We start from the raw sequence: 10,539 nt of genomic DNA on the forward strand, positions 1-10,539 counted from the left end.
ATGTTGTGTGAGAAATTAACCTTTACCGTGTTAAGCCACTGAGAACTGGAGATTATTCATTTCAAAACATGTCTAGTCTCTCCCAACTAACACAAAGCCATACACACACACACACTTTTCAAACACCATTTTGGTGCACAGTGCTAAAGTCTGAGCTCTCAAGGATCACCAGACATTGTTCCATCACCCTTCAAATTGCACCTCTTGGTCGAAGTCTCTTTCAAGAAATCTCCGGGTACAACCTCCTCCTCACGTCCATTTGACTCATGGGAAATTCACTACGTTGCCTCCCGGCAGCCTGGTCTTCCCAGCTCTGGTGCCTTAATCTCTAACTGAGTTATGTAAGTGATGTGTGTCAGGCCACAGTCCCCTGTGTCCCCCAGTTCCTGGGAAGAATAGCTTTCCAGGTGATCCTCCAGATGGCTTCCCTCACTTCTTCTGCCTCCTCTCCCCTACGGTGTGTGGATTGGGGTACAGAGTGGGTCACATCACATACTAACAACTCTCCTCTAAAATGTCCTCTCTTTCTGATTGCCAGTTTCAATGGTCTTATCCCCTTGAGACAGGTGATGGGCTAAGGGTCAGGACACTGGTTTCAGGTCACCCTTTTTGCAAGTCCTACATACATGTCTGGCTCCTGGCTTTGGAATGTGAGGGTGCTTGGCTGCTTCTGTTTTGTTCTTGGCCTTTGGCGTCATAGCTAAAAGAGAGACTGGAAGTCCCATTTTAATATGCTGTTATGGGTAACAGTTCAGGCAGCTTGTTTGAAAGCTCATCCTACAGGGTGCGGCAATCTCAGAGGCCTGGGTTTCTAAAGGCTCCATTTCTAAGGACCCAGAAAATAGACATTTGGTAACTCAAGGGCCATGATTATGGTCGACTGAAACTTAAAGAACTGCAAGAAGATGTGGGGCACAACTTGGCAATCTGAAACAAGATGAAATTCTGTCATCTTCCCCTTCCTTCTGGTTTACAATCTCATTAAAATCAGAATTCCAGATTAGCTGCATCTGCGTTTCCATGACATCAAATGGTCTGTGGCTAGAACTGTTCCCTAGCCAGGAAGTAAAACCTCACAGCAAAGGGCAGCTGGACATGGGGGTGTGTACAGTGGCTCTCCTGGAGCTAGAGAATGATTTGGAAGCTAAAGTGTCCTTCTTTAATCACTAAATGGTTTCCAAATGGTGCCCAGGCTTCTTAAGGTCAGTTGCTAAAGCAAAATTGCAAAACATTATTGCTGGAAGGGACCTTGGAGACCTTCGAGTCCGAATCAAATAAGTGGTAAGCTTGCTCACTCTCAGATCGTGGGCTCACGGCAAACATCTAATTCATCTCACTGCCCTGCCCGCTAAGCCCAGCCACAGCCAGTGCCCATGAATGCCAGCTGGCATGAGAGATGAACTCTATTGGCTATTGCCAGTTCTGCCTACGTCCCTTATTTTATAAATGAGGAACATTGTCCTAGCACTTGTTCAAGGTCACAAAGCTAGTCAACAGCAGAGAAAAGACCAGACTCCCAGTTCAGTGTTCTTTCAACCACCCCACCCTGGATAAATGGGAAAATGAGTTCTTCTCACTTACTTACCTTTGGTCCCTCCGTCCCATCACGTCTCCCCAAACACTCCAGGCTCATTCTAGTTGTAGATCTGATCCAGATGCCCTATTTACCAGTCTGACCTGAGCCACAGTACTGCTGCTCTTCCATCCTGACATCCCCCCAAGAAGCATCAAATTAAATTCAAGTGCTTTTCACTTAACTCATTCTTTCTAGAGACTCCTGACCTTAACGAAAAGTCAAATGTTATGCTTTCAAGTTAAAAGGCCTAACATATTCCTGGAAAAGTGAAAATGGAATACTTCCAAGTGCCATATTATGGTTGCACTAAACTCTTGGAGCTGATTGCATGTGAGGTCTTGAGTCTGGAAGGGGCCAGAGGAAACAAAACCATCCCTCCAGACTCTCAGCATCTTTCTGAATCTTTTCCAGATGAACTTACCTAACTCTGTCCAGAATGATAAGTGCTTGTGGGTTTGAGGTGACCGGAAATGCAGACATAGAGGAACAGTGCATTCTATTCTTGGATTGCATATTACTATTCCATGTGGGGGGGCAAGCCAAAACATATGGTGTTCCATCTGCAAGATGGGGCTGGCTGGGTCCCATGAATGGCTTTTAATGCAAGTAGATTCAGCCTGATTTGGTCTGCCTCCAAAGGAGAAGAAAAGCCAGTGATTCAAATATTGTGTAAAACCATTGAAATTAATGGCACAAAACAAGACGCATTTGTATTCCGCCTAATTTAAAATATGTCTGCTCGGTGTAAAGTAATGAATTAGTTACGGGGGTGTTTGGACTGAGTATTCAACATTCTCCTTGAAGGAACAAAGTGCCTTTTCTCCTTCTCTCAAGCCACTCTCTGTTAAGTTATTTTGTGCCATTTCCCCCCAGGAAATCCATGAAGCACATTGGCTTCCATTATAGGCCAGATTTCATAAAGTTCACAACACTAGGCACAGCGGATCCTGCTTCAGCTCCCCAAGACCAGGTTGGGAGGGAGAATTCATGAAGATGCTCTTTTAAAAACTACCTAACAGAGTCCTCTTGTTCGTGCCCCTCCAGTAAATCTCCAAGGACAACTCGTCATCAGCAGACCCAGTGAGCGGCAGACCTTGCCCTACCTGAATGCAGAGGGAGAGAACTTGGAGTTTATCCCTGAGTGATTGCAGTGTGCCTCCATGTCACACTTGTCACTGGAATGTCCCAAAGGGCTCAAATGCAACCCAAGCACTGCTCAGTCACTGAATTACAAGTCAGTCCACTCCCAAGATGATGATGATCATGATCATGATGATGGGAATAATGCCTGCTCTGTGCCAGGCATCATGACACACATGACATGTGAATAATCTGATTCCGTTCTTGCAATAACTTCATGACGTAGGCTCTGTCCTCCCCACTTTTCAGATGAAGAGGCTGATGTTCAAAGAGTAAGTTGCCAAGGTTACAGACCTTGCGAATGGCCGACCAAGAACACTGGTGGTCTTGCCCTAAAGCCAAAGCTGAGGTTAAACAGGATGAGGTGGCACTGCTGACCCTATGAACACCCACTTGAGCTGCTGCATCTCTCAGTGGGACAGCCCAGTCCCACTTAGTCAAGGCAGGACAGGGCAGAAGGCTGCACGCAACCTTGAGGGCATCATTCCCACCTGGACAGGACTGGCTTCCTCAATGCTGTTATATGACTCAGGTCAAGACACTCTTGATCAAGGCCAAAGTTCACCAGAAGCCCCACACAACCCATCTCTCCCTAGAGAGTGAAGGCTTTGTGCTTTATGGTCCAATCTCAGCTGTCTTAGTCACATGGTTTTCAAACCTATTTCAGCAACATAGACCTTTTTTCCGCCAAATGAAAGTGACAAACAGAACCCCTCCATCTGAAGAGAGAGTAGGAGGCTCATGCCTTCCTTCTGCTCCTGAAGAGTCTACGGAATTTAAAGGTTCCAAGCATCACCATTGAAAATCCACGGTTTTAGACCCATTTTTCACCTTCTACCTTAAGGGTCCTGGCAGACTCGGAGTCATGGATACATCCCTCACCTTCTTGCTAGGAAGCAGAGTTGTTGTGGAAGGCAACCTGGCTTGTTGTTAACAGGGGCCATTTTCATAATTGCACACACCAAATGAATTATGCCATCCTAGATGATCACAGAAGGTGGAGTTCAAGGGAGCCCCCGCCTGAGTCATTTCCAAGAGAGTGTTATTGGAGTCCTTTGGCCAAGAGCGGTCTTGTTTTTGCAGCAGGCCGCGCAGTGCGTGCAAGGCGGCCGTGCCTTGTTTATGGCTTGATTTGCGGGGGTCATGGAAGCCGCTGCATCTGTTTGTTATGTTCCTTCTAGTCCTTTCAAGATGGGGGTGAAGGTACAAGGAAATTAAAAGAAGATGGTTTTAGTTCTCCAGGGTCCATCCTAAAAGAATTTATTCTAAAAATAATGTGGGTTTCTTAAAAAGGTGGATCAGGGACTTTCTTTGCTGTAAAATCATGGAAGCTGTTTTTTTTTCCTTCTCTTTCTTTATTTTGACACCCACCATGAGGTTTAGCACAATTTATTGCAGGTTTCCCTATCACAGAGCACACCCACCAGAGTTCTTCACCGAGAATGATTTGTCAGCGGCTGACCCAGCGAGTGCCCACGTAGGCGAGTTTCCTGGGGATGGTTGTAAAAGTAAAGAAGCGATATGAAGGAGGAGATGCTGAGCTGAGCTGAGCTCAGGCTGGGGAAGTGGGCCTGGCTGCTCAGTCTCGGAGCCATCTCTTGCTTCTAAAAGCAAATTCGTCATGGAGCCCATGTCCTGGATAATTTCCATTAAGCCAAGACATCAGCCCCTTCCTCCTTACCTGCTTCCCTGGAACAAAGAAGTCAAATAACATCCCCCCACCACATGCCCCCTCCCGGCCCCCACTCTGTGCCTGTCCCTACAAGTGTGTGTTCCCCTGCTCCCTAATTCAGGACCGTCCCACCCTCCTTCTCCAACATCCAATCTGTAAACAAGCCCAGAGATCTGCCACCTGAAGAAAAGGCCTTTAAATCTTGCAACATGTGTTGCAGACATGAATTGTAGTCCCCAGTTAGTGTGCAAGTAATAAAACTCACCTCATTTTTCCATAACTCAAGTTTATTTCTATTTTGAGCCATCACTCCATAGGCCTGGGGCAAACTCTAACTCAGGCAATTCAGAATTTTCTCATCACCTGGGAGTGCACCTAAATCCTGGGGACTTAGGTAGTGCCACGGCATGGGGTAGGGTTGCCATCTGGTCCTATAGCAACTGTCAACTCAGGCAGCTACCAGCACCCCCTTCATGCCTCTTTCCTGAATGCCCTTGGGGCCAGCTGTCCACTGCCTCTATGCTTGTTGGAAGGTCCAGGAACGATTCTGCTCTTTTGGGCCTCGGGGTGGGGCTGGTGGGGCTGGGGGTGGTCACCCAGCTTCCAGATTCTACCCTTGGTGTCTCCCTAAACACAGTCACTGCCTGGACTTCTCACCTTTGCTGAAGCCCAGTTGCCTGTGGGACCCCACAGGCAGTGGGCCCAGGTGGGCTTCGCTGCTCATTGGTTTTGTTGAGTTTGACAAGACTTGTTGCTGTGGGATGCAGGATAATTGCAGTGGAGTAGGGGAGGCAAAGATGGGAATTATGGAGGGACAAAAACAGTTAACATCTTTTAAAAATATGACACAACCCCCCAGGTGACCACCGAGCAGCACCCTGGGGTGTGCGTTGTCTTCCACCCTCTTTAGAAGGAGATCCAGGCTTGAGAGGGTTGGAGATAAGGCAGCCTGTGGTCACAGAGGGGATGACCCGGGACCCGCTCCCTGGAAAGCAGGATATGAGCCAGAATGGCAGTGGGGTATTTTTGGAAAGAATGTCCCCCATGCAGAGGGGACTGGCCTTCCCCAGAGCTCCTGGCCATTTGTGCAGCGAGCTCCTAAGGAACTTGGAATCCTTGCAGCTGGTACCTTCCTTCACCTCATGCCACAAACACCATGTGCTCAGGATGGGAGCCCGGAGACCCCTGGGGCCTCCCAGCAACTCAGGGAGTTGAGGTTATGGCTGCTATTGCAAGGAAGCCTTTTTATTTTTCAATTTTCATGTCTCAGGTGTGAGCTTTTCAAAATGGCACAGGAGAGCTCTCTCCCTTCCCACTAGAGAAGGGTGTGGTGAGTGAACCCATGGGCCAGGGTCCTTGACAGGACAAGTTTTGAAGTTAGGCAGTCTCGGTTCATATTCTTGCCATGACTCAACCTAGCAGTGTGATCTGGGCCTCCTGGAAGCTCCCATTTATCTGTTTGTAAACCCACAGGTGCCTATAAGAGTTGAACGAGAACATTTGGGTACAATCCTTAGCACAGTGTTGGCCACACAGGCAGAGCCAACAATGCGGAGAATTCAGCTAATTCCATCATCACAACCCCCAGCCCACTTCCTCACCCTTCTTCCTGGGCAGGCAGACCTAGAGGAGGGGTTCTCCAAGGCTCCCTCCCCTCCTCCAAGGAGGGCAGAGGCCTCGACTGCCCCTGTCCCCACGGAGGCCCTGTCTTTATGACCTGACCCAGTGGGCCCTGATTTTGTCCCATATTTGTGGAGTGAAGAGAGGAGGTGGGAGGAGTAACAACCACCTGGGGCCGGCTCTGGGACCCTCTCTTCCCACTCCACTTCACCTAACAGGCTTCACTCTGCACAGGGAACATGTTCTGAGTCACCCATGTAAGCATCAGGGGACTAAGTCTGTGCCAGCCGCTCTTCAGTGGGCAACCTTGCTGCCTTTTGCTATAAGCTGAGCCTTTCCAGGCCAACCCACTGTCCCTTAGTGTCTTAGAGTGTCACCTTGTTCCTAGTTTATGTGTAAAGGGATCTGTAATACAAGGGTCTCTGACACTGACCCCAATATTTCTGATGCTCGGATAGCTAGAAGCCAAAGCCTGGAGCATTCATTTCTAGTGGCTTTGGGGCCAAAGCTTCAGGTTTTCTTTGGGGCAGGGAAAGACCACTCTGGCGGTGCTTTTACAGGTGCAGATGCAAGTCCCCGTTCAAGTGTCCTGAAAAGGGGTGTCCTGAGCCTGATGAACAAGCCAGAGGCAGATGTGACGGTTGGGAGGTGGATCTCCAGGTTTGATAACGTAAGAGGAGATCTTGCAGGAGCTGGTGGATATCTCTCCAAAGAGGATTCTGACACTAGCTAATTTTCACTAGCTCTGACCTGGCCAGACGTGGGAGGCCAGGGCCTCTAGAACTGAGGTGGGAGTAGGGTGAGGCGATGAGAACACCAGACAGACTCAGCTGGAAGGAGAGGCCTCAGAAGAGCCAAAAGCTTGCTGTGGGGAGGGGAGAGGGGGCAGAGGCCGGAGCCATGCCAGACCTCAGGGGGGATGCGCTGGGAAGGAAGTGGAACCCCAGGGCAGGTCTGAAGGTTTTATTTTCTTTAATGTAATTCCTTCCAGCCTTGGCAAAGTTTTTTAAACAGATTGATGTTTGTGTTCGTCTCTTAGAAAATAAAGGGAAGAACCAGTGTTTAAAGCTGGGTCCATGGCAGACAGCTGGAGGAGGGGTACCCTCGCTAGCGGAGGGCCCCCCTCCAGCACTTGTGGGTGGATTTTCCAGATGTGTATGGGAGCTGGACACTGCCTTGCCAGAAAAGCATCTGATACAGCCGTCATTGATTTTCTAATAGAGGGAGAAATGAGAATGCATATAAATTCATTTACTCGCTGTTTATTTTTAAGCACACACCACGTCCTAGGCCCTGTGCAAGGTGAAAAATACAGTGGTGGCTCTTGCTCAGATGGAGCCTCCATTACTGGTAATGAATAAATAATAAATTAATAATTCTACAAGCAATATATTAATTAGGGCTCCACAGAGTATAGCAAAAGAGCAGAAGGAGAGGTGTGAGGGACTCTAAGGAGCGACCTAACCTGCAACTTTAATTATTTCAGTGGAACATTATATTTCATTATGTTTTAACCACAAATTATTGTATTATTTAAACATCAGATTTTATTGGCATTCCATCATAACCGCAACTGACGTCTAGTAAAAATGAAGTTCCAGACACTTCTGGTGGCCTGCGTCTGAGACATACTTCTAGAGCAGAATGCTGGCTGTTCTCCCCCAAACACAGCGTGGGAGCAAGAGTGGCCCAGAAGAGAGGGCTGGTCAGGAGGAGATGGCTATTACGGGCTGGATTGGGTCCCAGCAAAATTCCTATGTTGAAGTTGCAAGCCCCGGGACCTCAGAATGTGACTGTATTTGGAGGCAGGGCCTTTAAAGAAGTGGTCAAGCTAAAATGGGTGATTCGGTTGGGCCTTAGTCCATTATGACTAGTATCTTTATAAGAAGAGGAGATTAGAACATAGAGACTCACAGAGGGGAAACCATGAGGACACAGGAGGAAGCCAGCCATCTGCAAGCCAAGGAGAGGGGCCTCAGAAGAAATCAACTCTGCCCACATCTTGATCCCAAACCTCCAGACTCCGGATCTGAGAGGAAATAAACACCTGTTGTTTCAGCCGCCCAGTCGGTGATACGTTGTTATGGCAGCCTGAGCAGACGAAAGCAGCGGGAAAGACCTTTCAGAAGGAGGCGAGGACCCCAGTCCCACCCAGCAGAGCCCTCTCTTCTGCCTGCCCAGCACCCCCACCCCTCTTCTCTGTGTGCTGGCCAGAGGGTCAGGCCTCCCCTCCTCTTGGAGCGGACATGGGGCCTCTGCTTCTAAAGGAAGAGGGACTCAGAGACTGAAGGTGGCACATGCCCTTTCTAAGAGCGGCCTTTATCTTCCTTGATGCCCAGTCATCCCTTTTGCCAGACTGACTCTTAGCAGAGGATTGAGAGCCTGATCCATCCTCCCGCGGACCTGTGTGTGTCACATATTTCTTGCCTTCTCCCCGCTTCTTTTAACCTTGGGATGAATACAAAACAACCTCTTGAAAGTCCCCAGCAGCAATTGTGCATTCCAGCTCCTCTCCCAGAACAAGGAGCATGGAGTTGGTCGTTTAAAGGGGATTATCTCTTCAGATTTAATGAGAGTCACTGCGAAAACAGAGTCCCCAGGAAAACAGGGTCCCCAAGATAAAAAAAAAAAAAGAAAAGCAAAAAAGAAAAGAATATCCGTCCAATTAGTGTCTCTAACACGAACTCATTATAGCTCCACTTCTGACATTTGCCAGTAGTGTTAGATTTGAGCTGTAAAAATGTCTTTTGAAAGGCAAATTGACATTTGCCATAACCATCCCCCACCCTTTCGCCCCCTAAAATGTAAGCACTTACCATGACATCTGGGATTAGGAAAAGGAGAAGAGGGGCAATGACTGAACTCATGGCGGGGGTGGAGGGGCTGGTAAACGGGGAGCAGAGGGGGCGAGAGAACATTCTAGCTCCATGTGAATGACCCTCATCTTCCGTGTCTCTGTGTGATTTCCTTTTTAGGGAACATTTAATAAGATACAGAAGCCAGATTTGGTTGAGCTGAATGCAGGATCGCCATGGCAACCTTCCGGCGGAGGTTATCCAAGTCAGGTGGTGACAGCAAAGCTGAGTTAAAGGTCACCCCTGCCGAGAAGGATGGGCATTGATAAAGTATTTTAACAAGACCCAGAGGAGCTGGTATTTGAAAGCTACCTACAGAGGATGGACTAGGTGCTAGGAACAGGAGGCAAACAACAGCAGGGAGAGAGGGGGCATCCTGCGGGGGTTCCCCCGGAGCCCTACAGCCTGGAGCTGCAAACACCTCATCCTACAGACAGAGAGCTCAGGTCTCCACCGGGAGCTCTGACTTGCCACGATTCCTAATTGTTCAATGGAAGGGTAACAACCGTCGCAACCAGGCATCAGGATGGTAAAGGAACACACCTGAGCCACTCTGTGCCCAAGACGTGCATCCCTGGAAAGTTCTGAACAAGCCAAATTTTTGCAAATGGAACCGCACTGACCTTCTTTATCACTCCAGAGACACTTTATTTAATGCCTTTTCTATTAGAACGTTACTTTAAAATCTTGGCATTGAGAAAGCCTTTCTTGGTGTGACGCTGAAGCCAGAAACCTTTGAGGAAACTCCATAAATATGAATGTCTGTGTGGCTGGCCCTTTGGAAAAGAGATAGAAATGAATTTTAAATGTAAGAAAAAGTGAAAAAGTAACCCAATCTTTCTCATAAATCAGTAAATGCCAATTTAAATGATAAATAACAAGACATACATTCAAGTAATAATATTTTTGCTTATCAGATAAGCAAAAATCTAGAAGTGTGGTAACACGCAGAGTTGACAAGGTATGGGTCTCCTACATTGTTGGTAGGAGCTTAAATTGGTGCCACTCCAGTGAGGGACAATTTGCAAACACCTATCAAAATTTAAAATGGACCTCCCTTTGAGCTGGAAATTCCGCTTGTTCATATCTGCTCTCATGCAAAGATATGTGAACAAAAATGTTCATGTACCATTGTTTATCTTAGCAAAAGATTAGCAGCAACTTAAAGGTCCATCAGTAGGAGACCGATGGAATAAACTATGGACCATTCATGAAATGATTTGCTATACAGCTTTTCGAAAGAATGAAGGAGATTTATGGGTGCAGACATAAAACCATCTCCCTGATACACGGGATGAGAAAAGCAAGTACAGAAGCATGAGCATCTTGTGCTCACCTATAACTATCCACAATTAGAAAATTTTACTATGTGCATATATTAATTTTATAATTTAAAAAATTAGATTTAAAAGGTCACCTGGGCTTTGAATTATGGACCATTTGTCCCGTGTAGCAGACACTGTTGGTACCTTCCCAGCATCCATTTCTCCCTTCCTCCCTCACAGAACCTCAGCTTTGCTCAGGAGTCCATCCTCCCTTAACTACCTCGTGCGATCAAGGGGCATAAACCAACTCAGCTCCAGCGGTGGGCTCTGAGCCAGTGGGTCTCCAACTTGAGCAGCATCAGAAGCAGCTGGAGGGTTTATTAAATCAGAGTTTCTGACTCATTACATCTA

The sequence above is a fragment of the Equus caballus genome, chromosome 1 (genome assembly GCF_041296265.1).
Source record: "Equus caballus isolate H_3958 breed thoroughbred chromosome 1, TB-T2T, whole genome shotgun sequence".
NCBI classification, from domain to species: domain Eukaryota; kingdom Metazoa; phylum Chordata; class Mammalia; order Perissodactyla; family Equidae; genus Equus; species Equus caballus.